This window comes from Athene cunicularia (assembly GCF_003259725.1).
Source record: "Athene cunicularia isolate RWA chromosome 1 unlocalized genomic scaffold, athCun1 chr1_part1, whole genome shotgun sequence".
Lineage (NCBI taxonomy): Eukaryota > Metazoa > Chordata > Aves > Strigiformes > Strigidae > Athene > Athene cunicularia.
Window position 1 is genome coordinate 19,036,898 of NW_020799091.1, and position 18,717 is coordinate 19,055,614.

The following is an 18,717-nucleotide window of genomic DNA, read 5'->3' on the forward strand; positions in this document are numbered from 1 at the left end:
GCTGAGGATGAGTCTCTCTAACCAAGTAGTAAGTGATAGGACAAGAGGGAATGGCCTCAAGTTGCACCAGGGAAGGTTTAGACTGGATATTAGGAAGCATTTCTTTCCAGAAGGGGTTGTTGGGCGCTGAAATGGGCTGCCCAGGGAGGTGGTGGAGTCCCCATCCCTGGAGGGGTTTAAGAGTCCGGTCGACATAGCGCTGAGGGATCTGGTGTAGATGGGAACTGTTAATGTTGGGTTAATGGTTGGACTGGGTGATCTCCAAGGTCTTTTCCAACCTAGACAGTTCTGTGATTCTGTGAAATGAGCACTAGACAGAAACCTTTCTTTGAACTTCAGGTTTCTTCACCCTGAAAAAAATGAGAAGATTTAGCTGACTGCCATGTTTTAAAAATTTTTAAAAAGAATGCATGCATTGCTATAAATCTGGTTTTGTTCCAAGTGCAAAAACTTTGCAGTTTAGACTTACATATCTCTTAGACAGTTCTACTCCAGCCATTAAGAATTCCTTTTCTATGTTTCCCTGATGATGAGTCTGCATATTTATATTCCCAGTCTGAGTATTACACTTTGACTGATGCTGCTCTCATTCATGACTCCTATCAGGACAGGTTGAACAGTTAGGATAGGGGTTAGTAGTCCATGCCTACTCTTGTTCAGGCCTCAGATAATTTTAAAAGCTTACAGTTAAAACACTGGGACAAAACGATTACTGCTTTTGGAGATTTCAAGACATAATAGTAATTATTGGTAACACAAATAAAACTCCTCTCTGAGCAATGGGAAAGACACCTGCAGATTTCTTAGCTAATAAAAGTTTCTTTTTCACCAAACATTAAAGTACCTGAGCCAAACTAAAAGCAAGTACTACTTTATTCTTTTTTTTTTTTTCCCTTTTCTTGATAATTTATCTCAGTGGAAATGTACAGGGCAGCTAACTATATGCAAAATGCTTTCTGTGCTCCGGACCACATTATCCTACTGTACCCAGAACAGCTTGCTCTTAAGTGATTTATTTTCTAAATGTGAGGAATTTGGAATTTGACAGCTATAGGAACACTAACTTCCACTAGTAGTTCTGAAGGTGTGAAGAAACATGTATTTTTTTAGTTCAGTCAGTGTTTCAGTTTTATATAACAAAAAGCGTGGATAATGCTTCATCTGCTTAGGTCAGCATGACTAGGAAAGCAGTGAAGCTTTATTACCAATAACTTGGTAAAATGAACAAAATACAAAATAGTGCTTAATATGCAGCACTAGGCCACATCACGATCCTCATAACGTTGCCCATTTTCAGATTTCATTTCAACATTCAGACATTGCTTGCTAAGAGGTGAAACTATGTGGGTTCATGGATGTTTTGCAAGCCTGTAAAAATCAGTGGTTTTGTCTTAAAGTAGGGAAAAGTGATATGAGGAGAATCTCACTCTAAGGATTCTGTTTTGTTTTAACTTTAAACTCAGGTGGTACAAAAATAATTAAAAAACAAATTGAAAACCAGGAGGTGAAACCAAATCCAGTGAGTTCCTGTCAGTTCAGAATAACAAATCAGGCTGAACATCCTTTCAAGTCTGTTCTTGAAACCAGAGCGAGCAACACTTCTTTCATTGTCTTTTTTCCCTCTAAAATCTCTGAATTGTTGTTCCAGCATTGTAACTCAGATTACTAACATATATTTTTTGGAACATATTATCTTGTTCTTACAAGTCCTGTCTTGTGACAGATGTACCAAATGTCATAGGAAAGAAATCCTTGCTTTCCAACCTTTAAATAGACACAGTCTCTGCTCTATCACCCATGCTGTCCATTGAGCCTGTGCTCCCATCTGTGACATTGACATTAAAAGCAACCCAGTACTCAGAAAAATGTACGATAATTTTCAGATGGAGTTGCTAGAAAAGTGTTCCTGGAAGCCAGAAGCTTTGCTGGATAAATCTTTTTACTGCCCTTGAGGGCTATCAAGACACAAGACAAAACTGTTATGTAAGGAGCAATGCAGGATTCACAGACTCAGAGTAACTGGTGATGAAAGACACCTCTGGAGATATAGTCCAATGCTCTGCTCAGAGAAGGGACATCTAGAGCAGGTTGCTCAGGATCATGTTTTAAATAGCTCTAAGAATGGAGACTCCACAACCTCCCTGGACAACCTGTTCCAGTGTTTGACCACTCTAACAGTAGAAAAGCTTTTTCTCCCATTTAGATACAATTTCATGTGTTTTACTTTGTGCCATTGCCTCTTGTCCTGTCAGTAGGTGTTACTGGGTAGAGTCTGGCTCAGTCTTCTTCAACCCCCGTCCCCCATCAGATATTTATATACATTGAAGAGACCCCCTTGAGCCTTGTTGTCTCCAGACTGAATAGTCTCAGAGTTTTTCAACCTCTCTTCATATGTCAGATCCCTCAATCCCTTAATCATCATCATGGGTCTTTGCTGGACTTGCTGCAGGATGTCCATATCTGTCTTGTATTTGGGAGCCCAGACCTGGACCCTGCACTCTAGATGTGTTTCATCAGTGCTGAGTCGAGAGGAACAACCTCCTAATGCAGAGAAGGAGACAGCTGTCCTTCTTTGCGGCAAGGGTGTATTGCTAGGTGATGTTCAGCTGATTGTTCCCCAAGATCTCCAGGGCCTTCTCCACAAAGCTGCTTTCTGGCCAGTCAGTTCCCAGCCAGTACTGGTGCATGGTGATATTCTTATCTGTGTGTAGAACTTGGCATTTGTCTTTAATTAGCAAGATGGGGTTCTTATGAGCCCATTTCCCCAATCTGTTGAGGTCCCTCGGAATGGCAGCACAACCATCTGATGTGTAAGCCTCTGTATATCTGTATATCATCTGCAAACTTGCTGAGGCTGCACTCTGTCCCATCATCCAGGTCATGAATGAAGATGTTACACAGTGTTGGCCGCAGCACTAATCCCCAAGATACTCCACTAGTCACTGGCCTCCAGCTGGATGTTGCACTGCTTATCATAAACCCATGAGCCTGCAGGTCGCTATTTTTCAGTCCACTTCAGTCTGCACTTACGTAGCTTGTACTGCATCAGTTTGTTAATGAGGATATTATGGAAGACAGCATTGAAAGCCTGGCTAAATGTCTCTCCTCTCATCCACCAAGTTAGTAATTTTTTCATAGGAGGCTTCAGGTAGGCCAAGCATGATTTCCTCTTTGTAAATCCTGCTGACTACTCCCAATCACCTTCTTGACCTCCTTGCTTGGAAATGGCTTCCAGGAAGATTTTCTCCTTCACCTTCCCAAGGACTGAGGTAAGGCTGATTGGTCTTTAGTTCCCCAGACCTTCCTTCTTGCCCTTCCTGAAGACATTTCAGGCGTGACATTTCTTTTCTTCCAGTCCCCAGAAACCTCCTCTAGGTTCCATGACCTTTCAAATACTATTGAAAGTGGCCTCGGAGTAACACTGTCCAGCTCTATCAGCACCTGTGGGTGCATGCCGTTAAATACCATGGGCCTGAAAATGTCTGAAGAAGGCTTTATCTACATCTTTGTACTCAGGTAGTCAGTAGCAGATTCCCATAAAGACCTCACCCACAAGTGCTGATCTATAATCTCTCAGCTCTCATCACCCATTCCAAGGCCAAGCTGCATGCATTCTCTCATAAATGCTCTCTCACATAAAGGATGACTCTCCACGTTGCTTTGCTGGTCTGCCCTCCTTAAGGAACCTGTATCCATTCATTGTTGCACACCAGTTGTGTGAGCTATTCCACCCCATTGCTGTGATCCCAGTGAAAATGTTATCCTGCAACTGCACACAGATCTCTGTTTATTCCCTGTGTTAGTATAGAGGCACTTCAGTTTCTACCCACTTGTGCTAATTTCACAGAAAATGCATGAGAGCTGCCCTCATCATACTGTTCTTTCAATACTTTATTTATGTGCAGACACTTGAGATGATTCCCCTTCAACCCTGTACAGCTGATCACAAGGTCTCCCCTGTCCCCATCACTCAGCACCCATTGCTTTTCATCCCATGCACCACTTACTCACTTGATTGCTGGTCTCCCTTCTCTGTCATTCCTAGTTTAAAGCTCTCCTCTCAAGGCTGAACATCCTGTTGGCAAAGATGCTTTTACCCCACTTTCACAGGTGGATTCCATCTATCGCAAGCATTCCTCAGGCCTCAGAGCATCCTATGGATATATAAAAATTCCTGTTGTTGACATCAGTTGTTGTCCTGTAGGATTGGTCTGCTCTTTGGAGTATGATTGATGGAATTTTTTCATTCCTTCCTTGTGCAGACTATTTCGATAGTCCTTTCACAGCAGGAGTTTTTCCCCTATTTCTATTTGTTATGAATATTCACAGACAACAAGAAATCTGCACTAATTTACTAGCAGTGACGAAGATATTTCAATTACTCGTTTACTTGTTGTTTCAGTTGCTAGTTCTGATAAAGTGGCCTGTTATATTTGGTACAATTAGGACTTGAATTATAGGAAATGACCAAAAGGTACTTTCCCTCTTGTCTCCAGATTCATTTAGTTCATTTCTTCCCTATAAATTCATAAGGGGAGCTACATTTTTCCTTCCTCCTTAAGCATATATCCTCCCCCAAACTCAAATTCTGGTTATCATTTACATGCAGCATCCTTCCAAAATCCTTAATTTAGCCTTCCCTTCTAGATGCCTATTAGTCCACACACTGAAGAAATATAACCTCCATCGAACTCATACATTGAGGTAAAGAAGACTTCTATCCAGTCACTCAGGTTTCTCCTTCCACTTGAGAAACTACGAAGTCACTTCTTCTCTGAGGATTAAACAAACTTTAGTTTGCTATAATCTAGTCTCTCAAAACCTAGTAGTTCTGTTGCTATTCTTTCACTCTCTCAAAGACAATAACAGATTTCCCATAGAAATACCTAGCACTGAGTCGATCGGTACACAGTGCTGTCTTGAGTGTACTTCTGTGAATCTGAGCTGTTGCACACATAAAATTGGGGGATACTTTATCTTTTTTCCTCTCCACCATCTTGAATGCTGAGAGATCTCTGACTTTCAGGCTGATAAAAATACTGGACAGGAAACCTTGTTATAGTAAGTTGCAATCTACTCTGCTGCAGTAAGTAGTATAAAAAAATAATAAAATTGGGTTTTAAACCAATTATTAAGAAGTTTTGATATATCATAAGGCAGGAAAATTCATAAAACCATATTTGTTTATCTTCCACCATTGCTTCTTCCCCGTTAATAAGAGTGCAAAAGCATTCTACCATAAAGAAAGATAAAAAGGAGGGAAATTCATCATAAGGTCTTCATGGTTACATGAGGCGTCTTTTCTGTTCATCTGAGGATACAAAGAGAAACACTGGGGAACCTGTTTTCCCTGATAAAGAAATTTGTTTTGATGGCAAATAAGAAATCACTGTGCGGCATGAGGTTTCTCAAAGTTTAAGATGTCTATGGTGATTTTTCAAATTATGGAAAAGTAACAAGAATGCTGCATGGCAGTCAGTAAGCAGCAATAAAGCTGGCATACTGCTTACATGCAGAAAAGCTTTTCTGCATGCCAGATATGTTCTGTGGTTACCTGTGCAGTACCAAGGTGAAAAAATAGAAAACCTATGGCTTCGCTTCATAAGTTAACTAGCAAAAAAAAAGCTCATTTCTGAGAACTAACTATAAAAATATTTAAATTATAGAAGAAAGGTTTAATGGGCTTTCACTTATCCAGGTTTTCTTTTTTACACTTTTTCTAAGTGAATTCAAACTTCAGGAGCCTTTACAGGACAGCGGTTATTTAAATGTGTGGTCAGTAACACACGAATCAGCAGACTGAGGCTCTTACTCTCCCTGGGACTGAATCTGTTCTAACCAATTTTTAACAGAGAGTGAGATAAAAAAGGGAAGAACCTACTAGAATTTATGTCTCTAATCCAGTCCTTGAAATTGTCTTGATTCAGTAATGAAGATCTTCAAAAATTGTGCTTGCTTGTTTTGGTCTGGTTTTTTTTTTCTTTCATTTTTCCATTCATGTGTCCCTCTAGGGTCAGGGAGAAAAAAGAATATTCAGTCTTCCCTGTTAACTGAGTATCCAGCACTTAGGTCTGTGTCACATACAGCTTGTTTTTGACACTACAAATTGACATCTTTCTTTTCCTCAGAAAAATAAAGAAACAGGAAAGCAAATCTGGTTCTTGGAGAAAACATTTTGTGTAACCCCAATTAAGCAGGTTGAACATAGACCCTAGTCGATTGTCAGCCATACAGATGGCCAGAAATGCAAATTACTTTCGGTTTTTAATCTGAAGACTACGTTTTCTTCTTCCACCCACCTTTCTGCAAGATTTAAGGGTTAATAAATTAAGAGATGGGATGCTCCCTGTTATACTGGAGCTCTGCGTTCAGACTAATGCAGCTGACATTTCTACACTGGGCTTTTACTTCTCCCTGATTCATGCAGTGTTTCAACTTTAAATAAACTCGGAAGCCTTGGATCAGAGACAGATGCAGGCTATTTTATCCACTTACAGTTTTTTAATAATGCAGCCAGATTATATAATTCCCTTCACCCTTCTAGCAGTATGAAAAACCACAAGCAAAGTCAGGACAGAGTTTTCCAGTACAAAAGTGACTCCCAGTTTTGCCCATGCCTACACGATGTGTTTGACTTCATCTGCAACTCACTGAGTAATACCTATGACAGAGCTGATAGAAATAATACTTTTTTAAAGGACATGAGGTAACTTGTATGATCTGAGTTAGAATTTCAAGTTTGGGTGATCCCTATTGATCATTTGTGTTGATCTACCTTAGCTATGTATATTTTATAGGTACTGTGCTTAAACCAAATATTTATTAAGACAGGTGTGTCAATCCTTCCCAGGTAGTATAATTTTCCTCTGGAAAATTTGGAAAATACATTAAAGACCAATGTGATGCTTTTTTAAGTAGAACGCAAGACATTCAAAGATACCACTAGAACTGGATTGGGAGAAACAGTGACTGAGTTAGTTAAAAACTTCAGAACTAATCCTTATCTCAAGAACCTTTGTGCCTTATTTAGAGTTGCTGTAATCAAAGAGGAAGCCAAAGTCTGCTGTAAGCAAGAGAGAGACAGAAAAGAGCCTTGTAGGCCAGTAAATAGACTGGAAACACTGCACCAGCCTTACAGAGAAGAGCTACAAAAAGATTTAATGATGCTGACTGAGCAAAGAGCTAGCAGCTCAATCTCAGTGCAGACAAACACAAAGTGACATGTGTAGGTGGGAAAAACAATCCTTCCACATACAGTGGTAGACTCTGAAATGTAGATTATGTCGGAAAATAGTTGTTGCACCCCTTGAGGCAAATGAAATACATATTTGTGCTCAAATATAGAGATTTAATGAGCAATGTTTTGGGCAGAGTCCTACCACCATAAGCGGTTCTGCAAGGAGTCTCCAAAGATGTGGCATGAACTGATTCCTTATATACACTTAGAGTAGCACCAATCCTGTGAGTGTTGGCAGTGGGTGCATCAGCCCAGCCTTAGGTCCATCCCCCAGTGCCAGGTCTGTTTACTGAAGTGGCCCCTAAGCACTCATGTTCCACAATTGTTATGAGACACTGCTGCAGCATTTATCTCATCTGCAAATCTTTACTCCCTTGCAGCAGTCCCCAGCATCCATGCTTTCAGTCCGTTTAACTCATTCACAGAAGGGCCTTCTTTCCCTCCGTGCCAGATCATTCCTTCATTACAAATTACTATTGCTGAGAAGCTGCAATTTGAATTTCTCCTTCAATTACTGCCCTGCAAAGGGATATTAGAGGCATAACAGGTCTATGAAAATGTCAGCTCAGACCTTAACAGTGGTCAAAAGCTAAACAGGACATTAAGAACTACTTCAAGAAGGCTGGAGAACAAAGCTGAGACATCCCAGTGCTGCTGCACGTCTGGAATGCATCACCTCCTTAAATAAATACTCCTTGCAGTTCTTATCTCCTCCCATCTGGAAAGGGCTATGGCAGAATGGGAAAAGGTAGAAAGGACAATGAAGCTGCCCGAAGGAGGGGAACAGACTCTGTCTGAAGAATCACCAAGGAGATGGAGACTCCTGGGTCTGGGAAAGAGGCTTCTGGGAGAGGGAATGTCACAGAGGGTTATCTAATCCAGAGTGGCACAGAAAAGGAAAACTGGGGTGGCTCTTCACTGTCCCCTCAGGACACAGATTCGGAGGAATGAATGAATACAGCAAGTAAGAGATTCAAAACATGAAAAGGGCAATTCTTCCTGCAGCACACAGTTAAACTGCGATTTGTTGTGGATGCTGTACATGAGTTCAAAGTGGAACTGGAATTTGCTGTTGTGATATTAAACACAAAAGGGCTTGTCTGGGAAGGTATATGCAGGAAATTTAACTATATGATATGTTCTTTCCAAAGTGTCCATTACTAGCTACTATTTAAGTAAAAAAAAACTTGTTAGATCTTTGGTCTGATCCAGTACAGACATTTATACCTTCTTTTGGCTAACTAGTTTGTAGACCATGCTCACACCATGGTACAATCCTGTTTCATTTACTTAAGCTAGAATAAAGAAAATAAAAAAGCACCAAGACCATAGTACACTGGGCTTCTCAGTTTGCTAATTGCCACCCGCTTAAATTTTGATATTTATAATATTTTAAAAATTAATAAGAAATTACATTACCATTCTTTTTCCTTTTTTTTTTTTTTTTTTTTTTTTTTTTTTTTTTTTTTTTTTTGGTAAATCAGCATAACATTTTGTAAGAGCCCCAAGGGGGCAGAAGTCAGGTACCCAGACTGAACTCCAATCAGTTCAGACTAGAGTTGCACCAAATGTCATACTCTGGGAGTCCACAAAACACAAACAGGATGATTCAGAGGAGTAGGTAAGAAACTTTATACTGAGCAATTATGAAATAAAGTGCCAGTAAAAAAATTCTTCCAAAGCTTCATTAGCCACAGCTTTGTTTGTGCTCTGAAGCACGAATGTCTATACCTCATGTACGTATAAACGGCTGGTTATAGGCACTTAAAGTCTTTCTTCCCCTCCACCCTGACTACAGTCTGTCACTAACACAATTAATAAAATCAGATGGATTTACTGGTACTCTCCCAACTATGCTTGTGCAAGCATGTGTGACTGCTAAACATTTCTGACACTGGTGAACAGTGGTTAGACAGTGACAGAAAACTTAAAGAATTGAATTGGCAGTTACATGTGGATGGGCCATCTCCCTGACACCAAGGCAATTAATCAGAGGAGAAAGGTGGACAGCCCACCCCACCCCCTTGTGGCACATCTCCTCCCTTTCTCATAAATATGTCAATATATACGTGTGCAGAGGTAAAAGAGATATGTCTTTTTCTTAATTTTGCTTCTCACTCTTCTTTTTATCACTGTTTGTTCTATACTGACTTAAACTGCAAAACTAATTTTGAAAGGTTTTTCTGATAAACTTTCAAAACTAATTTTGAAATGTTATCCTGCTTTTCTGAGGAAAATAAAAAACAGAATAGAATGACCTATTTACTTAAAAATCAGAAGTGGGATGTGTAGGCAGAAGAGTCTTTAAGCTGTCATGTAGCCAGGCAAAAAAGGCAAAACTCACATTCTGCAGGTTATGTGAAGGGTTTTTGGACCTTCAGCTGTCAGGAACCTTATCTCATGTTTCATGTTAGGAATCTCTAGTACCCCAGTGCATGGCAGCACCATGCTCAAACTGTTCCTTGGTGTGGAGTCAGAAGGAAATCCTTCGTTTTGAAGACAAAGTGTAAAAATAAATGTCGCGATCTGAAAAGATTTCCTGTTGTGGGTTTTGCCTTACAAACATAGACTACCCGTATCAGCTTTATTTCCTTTCCTCTCCTTCTAAGGAGAGAGATGGGTGCTGTAAAGTTCTTGCAGACATAATTAGTCTCAGAACTGACAATTTCAAGTTTTCTGAGGCAGCAGGAGACTCTGCCTGATGACTTCCCTCAGCACAGAGGTATCTCTATTAAGGCAAAACTAAGGATATAAAGAAGACACCGTCCTTCATGGACACCCCTCAGTTTCACTGGCTCTGCAGCTCCATTTCTGCTAGCTGGTGCAAGGGAGACCAGTCAGGGGGACGCAGTTAAGTGTCAGGCCTGGGCTGTGGCAGCATGCTGGGCTTACATCTGTAGTCTAACATTTAAAGGTAGCCCTTATGACTTTTTAACATACCTTGGGGGCTACCTGTTGGAGATCAAGGACCTGCAATCAGCTCCCTGCTGGCTGCTCTTCCCTCTTCATTCCATCTAAGCTCTCCAGTGGAGAGTCAGCCTTTAAAGATGAATTTAGAAAGATTGCTCTTGGAGTTTTAATAATTATGGGCTGTATTTACAAAGCCAGCTTAGAGAAAGTTGTTTCTTATGTTGCACTGTACTTTTAGTTTCATGGCAGAAGGACAGTGAACAATAATTACACTTTCATTGCTTTGAAGAGTGACTAGAGCTTTAACATTGACTTTGCAGATTATATGATATCCCTGAGAGGAACTTTGGCCTCTGGTGCTTATTCCCGGTGATATTGCCTGATGATAACTGTGTTTTAACTGCAGATGGTGCTGGAGGACACACACTGGCTCTAGACAGCCATGAATTAGTGAAACTGCAGGTGAGGTAACCCAGAGAAGAAAACTCACTCTATTTCATAGGTATTGAAATTTGGGCAGAAGAAAAAGCTCAGGAGTGCTGTGACCCCACTCTCTCTGTCTTAATTGTGTGATAATTATTGCAGAAAATAATTATTTCAATTGCATTTTAAATTTAATTTTCAAAGCCAGAATGAACTCAAAGAAACAGGTTGAGATGCTTCTGTTTATTAAAAGGGCAATCACCTTAAGGTACTGATAAAACGAAGCTGTAACTTTTGTCATTGTTATAATGGTGAATCAAGTCACACAGCAGAACTACAGCCTTATTCAGTTTTTCATATTACAATACTATTATTTGAAATATTATGTGATGTGGAAGGGTAGCAAAAGAAAACAATTTCCAGAAACACAATCACTTTGTGGTGATGTGAGAGCTGATGGGAATACATACATTGTGAGGTGGTGGACAGTTGTGGAAAAGTATGGAAACATCCCAAACACTTGAATTACAGCAGAGGGAGCATGTACTGGTTTTGGTGCTGACATACAGACTGTCTGTGGAGGGTTGACCTTGACTGGATGCCAAGTGTCCACCAAGATGCCTACCATGGGGAACGGGGGTAGTTCATTACATGTTGTCTCTGTTGCCCTTTCCTCCTCATTCTCTTTCCCTGCTCCAGCATGGGATTGTCCCACTGGGGGGTCCTCCCACGGGAGAGTCCTCCTTGAAGTTCTTCAGTGTGAATCCTTCCCACAGGCTGCAGTTTTTCATTAAATGCTTCAGTGTGAGTCCTTTCCACATGTCCTTTCCATGGGGTGCAGTCCTTCAGGAACAGACTGCTCCAGCGTGGGTCCCCCACAGGGTCACAAGTCCTGCCAGCAAACCTTCTCCAGCGTAGGCTCCTCTCTTCATGGGATCACAGGTCCTGCCAGGAGCCTGCTGCAGCATGGGCTTCCCACGGGGTCACAGCCTCCTTCAGACACATCCACCTACTCCGGTGTGGGGTCCTCCCCAGGCTGCAGGTGGAGATCTGCTCCATCGTGGATCTCCATGGGTGCAGGGCACAGCTGCCTCACCATGGGCTGCACCACGGGCTGCAGGGGAAGCTCTGCTCCAGCACCTGGAGCACCTCCTCCCTCTTTTTCTTCACTGACCCTGGTGTCTGCAGAGTTGTTTCTTTCACATATTCTTATTCCTCTCCTTCAGCTGCTGTTGCACAGCATTTTTTTCCCCTTGTTTAATGTACTATCACAGAGGCACTACCACCATCACCGATGGGCTCTGTCTTGGTGAGTGGTGGATCCATCTTGGAGCCAGCTGGCATTGGCTCTATCGGACATAGGGAAAGATTCTAGCAGTTTCTCACAGAAGCCAACCCTGTAACCCCATGGGTACAAAACCTTGCCACGCAAACCCAATATACTGGCATAGGCCAGACAATAAAATATGACCTTGCTGCCAAGCAAGGACAACACATCCCCTTTCATCCTCCTTGTGGATCAGATATGTGAGCCAGGTTTTAGCCTACATTAAAGACTGACACAGAAATCTCTGCACCAGTCAAGGTCTTGTCTCTGGGCATGCTGTCAATGCCAAATCCACTCTGCTACTGGGCCAGGACCTCACTTGTGAGGTTGCAAAGGCTGAGGTCTCTTCAGGCCCACAGATGACAGCCTTGTAGCGCTCAAACTTTTTTTTTTTCTTTTTTTTCTTTTTTTTTGACATAATACTTGGACATGAGGAGAATTTTTCACAGCCCTACAGGTATGATATTTCTTCAACATGACAACAAGGATGTATGAGATGTGTCTGTGTGATGGTCTGAGGGTGTTTCTTAAACTGCAGGGTCTTCTGGGGCAGTGCCTAAGGACACTTACAGGTAAGCCAAACATAGCTTAATTTCATCGATGCTGCAAGATGCATGTGATAGTATATGAAACAATCCCTCAATAAAACAGCTCCTGAACAAATTCTGGGCTCTCTGTCTGGGAGAGCCGACAGGTATGGTTCAAAGAGCAAGCTACTCTGAAGCACTATTCCAGTTCTCTCCTGCCTTATTTCATCCAGCAATGTAGATGCCATCACAGCATACTAGATGGTTTCTCTTATAGTTCCCAGGCTTCTGTGATACCCAACACAGAGAAAAATACATAGATTACTAAGAAATTGAATTTAAAAATTAACTGATTTTTTCAAATATTTTCAGAGCAGATTTTCAACTTACAGAAAAAGAAGAGGGTCTTTTTCAAATTTTGCTTGTAGCTGGATTTGGTAGAAATCAGCCTGTCTGAATAATTTTTAAACTCTTCCAACCACATCTTGTGCTATAAAAATGAAGACATTTAAAGCATTGGTCACTTGCTAATGTTTTGGCAAGTCTGGATTCTCAAGAATCCAACACTATAGAAATAAAAAATAAGTTAAAATACTCGGGGGTGAGAGATATTTAGTTACTATAGAGCCTGACTTGCTACTAACACAAATAGAGAATTTCTGAGGTAAGGCTGCCACTTGAACCTTAATTGACTATTTATGAAATGTGGCAGCAGTTATAAGTTCCAGTTCTGTGCTGGTAACCATTGAACACCTGTGGATTTGCAGGGCCATCACATGCTGCCAGCCATGAACACAATTCACCCTTCCCTCTGGACACAGACACTGGCAGTACACAGTCATAATTGGTTGGTGCCTGTTGTGCTTCAGCTTGAACTCTGAATCTCATTTTCTGGCTCTCTCAGTCACTTGATTTTATTTGAACATCATCTTTCTGTTTCTTAATTGACTTCACATTTAATGTCAAAATGTAAAAGAAAATGAGGGAGATGGGGATGTGCTATTATCATACCACTGTGTCAGAGGTCCTTTCAGGCACATTATCACATCAGTAGAGCTGCTGAGATCTGGCGGTGTCATTAAGTACAAAATGTATGAAGCTTTACTGTGATATTATGAATCTGAATTTTCTTTAATTAAAATCTTAGAATTGTCACATCACTATTTTCCAGACATGACAATACAACCATGATAGATATTAATTTACAAAACTTTTGCAGGTGAAGATCCTCAGCAAAACTGAGAACATAGGAAAACAGAAAGATGTTTATCTCCATTTACAGCCTAGTTATTTCCAGAAAAAAAGGACTGGTTTTCTCAGGACTTTTTGGCTTGTGAGAAGCCATATGACATTTCAGACATCTCTTATTTTCTGTTTGACATTTTCAGGCATCTCTTATTTTTTTGTGATGGGCAGTCACAGATGAGACTGAATACTTACTGCTGACGTGAAAATGTAAGGTTGTGTTGTCAAAATATGCACTATTTTCCTGAGCCTGTCTCCTGGGCTATGAATTAATAAACCTGTGTTCTTTCTCATTCACTTATTTTGAAAGTCCAGGAGAAGTTATCTGATCTTTACACAAAGTGCCTTTGCATTGGACAGTTTCCAGAGCAAATACCAAAACTCATCAGAGCCTTTGAAAATATGATGGATGCAGGCACCTTGCAGGAATTAGGATTATTTAGTCTAGAGAAGAAAAGACTGAGAGAAGACATGATAACAGTCTTTAAATATGTAAACACTTGCTGAAAAGAGGAATGAAATAAACTATTCTTTATGTTAACTGAGGATACATCAAGGAACAATGGGCTTAAACTTTGACAAGAATCTTTTGGACATCAAAGCTGGTTAAAGGTCTAGAGAACAAGTAGTGTGAGGAATGGCTGAAGAAACTGGGGTCATTTAGTCTGAAGAAAAGGAGTCTGAGGGGAGACTTCATCACTCTGCAACCACCTGGAAGGAGATTATAGTGATGTTGGTGCTGGTCTCTTCTAAGTAACAAGCCATAGACTTCAAGTATCACCATGGGAAGTTTATATTGAATATTAGGAAAAATTTCTTCACTTCAAGGATTGTTAACATTGGAACAGGCTGCCCAAGGAAGTGGTTGAGTCACCATCCCTGGAGGTACTCAAAAGATGTGGAGATGTGGCACTTAGGGGCATGGTTTAGTGGTGGACTTGCCAGTGCTAGGTCAACGGCTGGACTTGATGATCTTAAAAGTCTTTTCCAACCTAAACAATTCTATGATTCTATAAGACAGAATAAAGAGGTTAAACATTAGGAAAAGCATCCTAACAACAGGGAAGGGGAAGTGATGGTCAAGATTGCCTGAGGAGGAGGAGCCCCTAATAACAAGGTATTTGAATGGCCTGATCAAATATCTCACAGGGATGGTTCATGTTTAACTGATCTCCTTGGGCACTGAGATGGGCCAGATGTCTCTTCATGTCCTTTCTGGCTACGCTTTCTGTGATTCTGTAGAGAAGAAGAGAGTAAATTCTTTTAGTAAGCTTAATAAATTTACTGGATTAAGATATTTGTGATGTATACTGTTGAACTTGGTTTGACACCAGCAAGTTGAAATAGCCATGTAGTTGCATGAACCTTTTTGTTCTTGTTTCCTTTATAATCTAGACTCAGGCTATCTGTGTACCTCTAATCAATCTCTTCATGATCCACAGTGTCTGTTCTGGTCTTTATGGCACGTTTTGGTTGGAACTGTATTAACTTTTACACTTAACACTAGATTTCCACCACAGAAATTAAAAATTCTTACTATCTTTGATATTTCTGATACCCTAGTTCATTAATCCACTTTTTATTCATTCATTTCCTAGCACAAGTGCAATTTAAAAGGAGCAGATATTTTTCATGGTACTTTGTTATTTGTGTCTCCTTGCAGCACAACGTCCTCTCAAACAGACCTTGATCATCCCCACAAAATCCAAATGATCTCTGGAGGTATACTGAACATTTCAGAGAAAAGCCCAGGTTACTTCCTCATTCTCTCCACTAACTCCAATCTTCCAGAAACATAAAGTTTAAATCATATACAAAATAAAAATGTAGATTGTTAATCCTTTGGTAAAAGGGAAGTAAAAGAAACACTCCTATCCACAAACTGAAAATTTTGCTTTATCAGGCTATATCTCAATCACCCATAACATCAAAAAGGAATGCCACAAACCATAGGGACCTCTGAAAAACTGAACTGAAATTAAGAAGGATTAGAGCCTGAGGGTTAAAATCTCATAGTAAATCATACAACATGATACATGGAGCTGTGGAACACCAGGCTGCTGTGAGGATGCACAGGTTACCCACCAAGACCCAGGAGCTGGTTCTTCAGCCACATGACACAACCACATTTATTATTATTCAGTGGTTTTTGCAGTCCAGAGCTCCCCTCCAAGCCGTACTTTGGAGGTGCACTCTGTTAAGGAAGGAATACAGATGCAAAGTGCGTCTGGTGATGCAGACATCTGTAAGGAGGACTAATGGACTAAAGATCAGTAACCAGTTTGCCACTTGAAGCTGGCAATAACTGACAGGCCTCCCTTTATTTCTCCTCAGTAACATAAATGTAGCTGTCATGCTTTGAGGACAAGAAAACTGAAGAGAAGCAGAAGAGACTAGCTGAGACACTGGACAAGGATGGTTAGGAGCAGAACCAGTACTGGTGTCCATGACAAGGGAGGCTCACTACCAGGTGTAAAACTAGGCTGAGGAATGATTCCCGCTGTTCTCCAAAGACAGATTCGGGAGAAAGAGCGTTTGGACTTGGAGCAGTACCGATAGATCCACTGGAAGTCCTTCAGGCCTCCTCCTCTATCTTCTGTGATGTCTTCTGTCCAGCAGAGGCAGGCAGCATGGTCACCACTGCCAAGGGGAAATTGTCAACAATGACAGGATGGTGTCTTGACTGCACAGCTGTTGAATGCACACTGCAGGCACACATTGCACTGTGTGGACCATGTCTTTTGTGTTAGAGGCCCGTGAGCAGGCACAAAGTGTTGTGAGATGCAGGGTGCTGGCATATACCCTGAGGGCTGGTAGTGTCTGACCGGCAAACCAGTCTGAATATTTTCTCAGGTTTTAGAGACGGATTACAGGAGGTAAGGAAGAACTTTGTGTGGAAGGAATGGGGGAAACTAAATTTACAAACAGCATCATTAGGGAGGGCTGGGATTTTTTCTAAACTAAAATTGAATTTGGGCAATACCTTCAGCCAGAAAATTACAAGAGAAATATTTGCAGCAAAATTTGGATAGGCAGTTATCTTTTCTCTGAGCAACAGATGCAGCTGGACAAAACCAGGCAAAACTTTTCTGCCTTGAATTTTGTCTATTGTTTTCTAACATGACACTTATGATCATAGTTCCAGAGAATTCAACAACATCTGAATATTTTATGGATGTCATGGCTAAAAATCTATTTTCCCTGTCACGCTGCTGCTAAAGAACAGAAGTATTTGTAGCCATCACATCTATTGCATGCCATTAAATATTCCAAAACTTTGGACCAAGGGAAGTTCAGTCATCGAAGTTGGAAGCCTCTTGCAAGTGTAAAGAAAACTGTCATAACTCAGTAGATAGATACTGGAAGTAAGAATAACTCATGTGCCTCATCTGCCTTGAGGGTCTCTCTTTTTTTCCAGTGAACTTTAAGCATTTTAATGCATAATCTACACTTGAACATTTTCCACAGGAACACACCGGGTATTGGAATTCAAGTTACCCTGTGGATTGTGAGGCAAATATATTTGTAACTAATGAATTTTCTACAGTACTTCTTTCTCTGTGTGTTGATTTTTATACCTTATTGCTAAAAGAAACAAATGGTACTTAACTACAGTTACTATTATTAATATTTGGGTGTCTATGGTTTCTGTCATGATTTAACTGCTGTTGTTTGGACAACACCTCTTTAAATATACATCCTCTACAAGGATGCGTATCTGTGACAGAATAGCCACATTTTACTGCAGTAAAATATCTCTTTATTTCAAATTCATAATAATTAGAGTAAATCTTAGATAAGCAGAAGTATAAGATTTTTTCTATCAGCATGTTTCCTAATACTGTTAAAGCACATAATTCCTGATGTAAAATTGTAAGTTTCCTATTGCTTTATTCCTCAGAGAAAATTGCTGCTGTATGAGTGCCATCCTTGTGGCCAGCCCTGCCACATATCCCTCAGTTTGTGTTGTACACTATCAATATAATTCTTCATAGTGTTTCTGCCTGTAAGCAGGTCTGAGCAGTCTGTGCTACAGTAAATTAGTTCCTTGGGCTGTCTGAGTTGCCCTGGTAGCTTCATCAGACACCAGAGTAGGGAGACCACAGGGTAGACTGAGGACACCTTGTCTTCTCTCCCACAGGACAGCAAGGTCTACGTTTTACCTCCCAGACTGCAGCACAGAGTGTCCAGCACTGTAGTACAGATGCTGATTAAACTGTGGTGAAGTTTACTCCTATGCAGAGAATCCTCCTCAGGGGCTCTTTTCACCCTTTGAGAAATCCCCAATTCAGACAGAGTTGATCTGAGCTACCTGATCAGAAATAAATTTGAAATTAAATAACAGATGCCAGGTAGATAAATTGAAATCATAATCAAAGACCTTCTACTACTTTATCTAGATGACAAAAGAATAAAAAAAAAAAAAAAAAAAAAAAAAAAAAAAAAAGTGCTGTTCTTTCAAAGTTTTTTCTGGTTTTAGGCATTTTTGTTTGTTTCTACTCTTTGTTTACTTATGGTGGGCTTTTCCCTCTCAAGTATTCATGGTGCAGATTCATATAAGGAGTCAAAGAAAAAGAGCTGTTAAATCATCCAATCCATCCTGTTCAGAGGGCAAACTTGGCTCTATACCTCAGGAGACAGTGCCTATCGCTCAGTGAAAGGCAAAGCAGCAGAGTAACAACCCCAGGGCAGTCTTTGCTCCTGGAGTCAGGGCAGCTGTTACACAGGGCAGCGAAGGGCAGCCTGCTTCTCCTCACAGCCTCTGCTTCTTCTATAATTGGGAATTCTCAGGCTTTGTCGTGCAGACAAACCACTGTTGCAGCTACAGTCATGATTACTCTTCTGTAAGGCAGAACATAATAATTCTTCACTTCTTCCCCAAAGAACTGAAGTAGAATGACAAACTTCCTTTTAACACACCCAAGTGATGGTCCAGGCTCTGTGACTGTTACAAGTTCCCTGTTCCAGGGGATTAACAACTAACAATTTAGTCATTAATGTTGACAGTAGCCTGACACTTACCTTGTGTCATCTACATCATGAAGGAA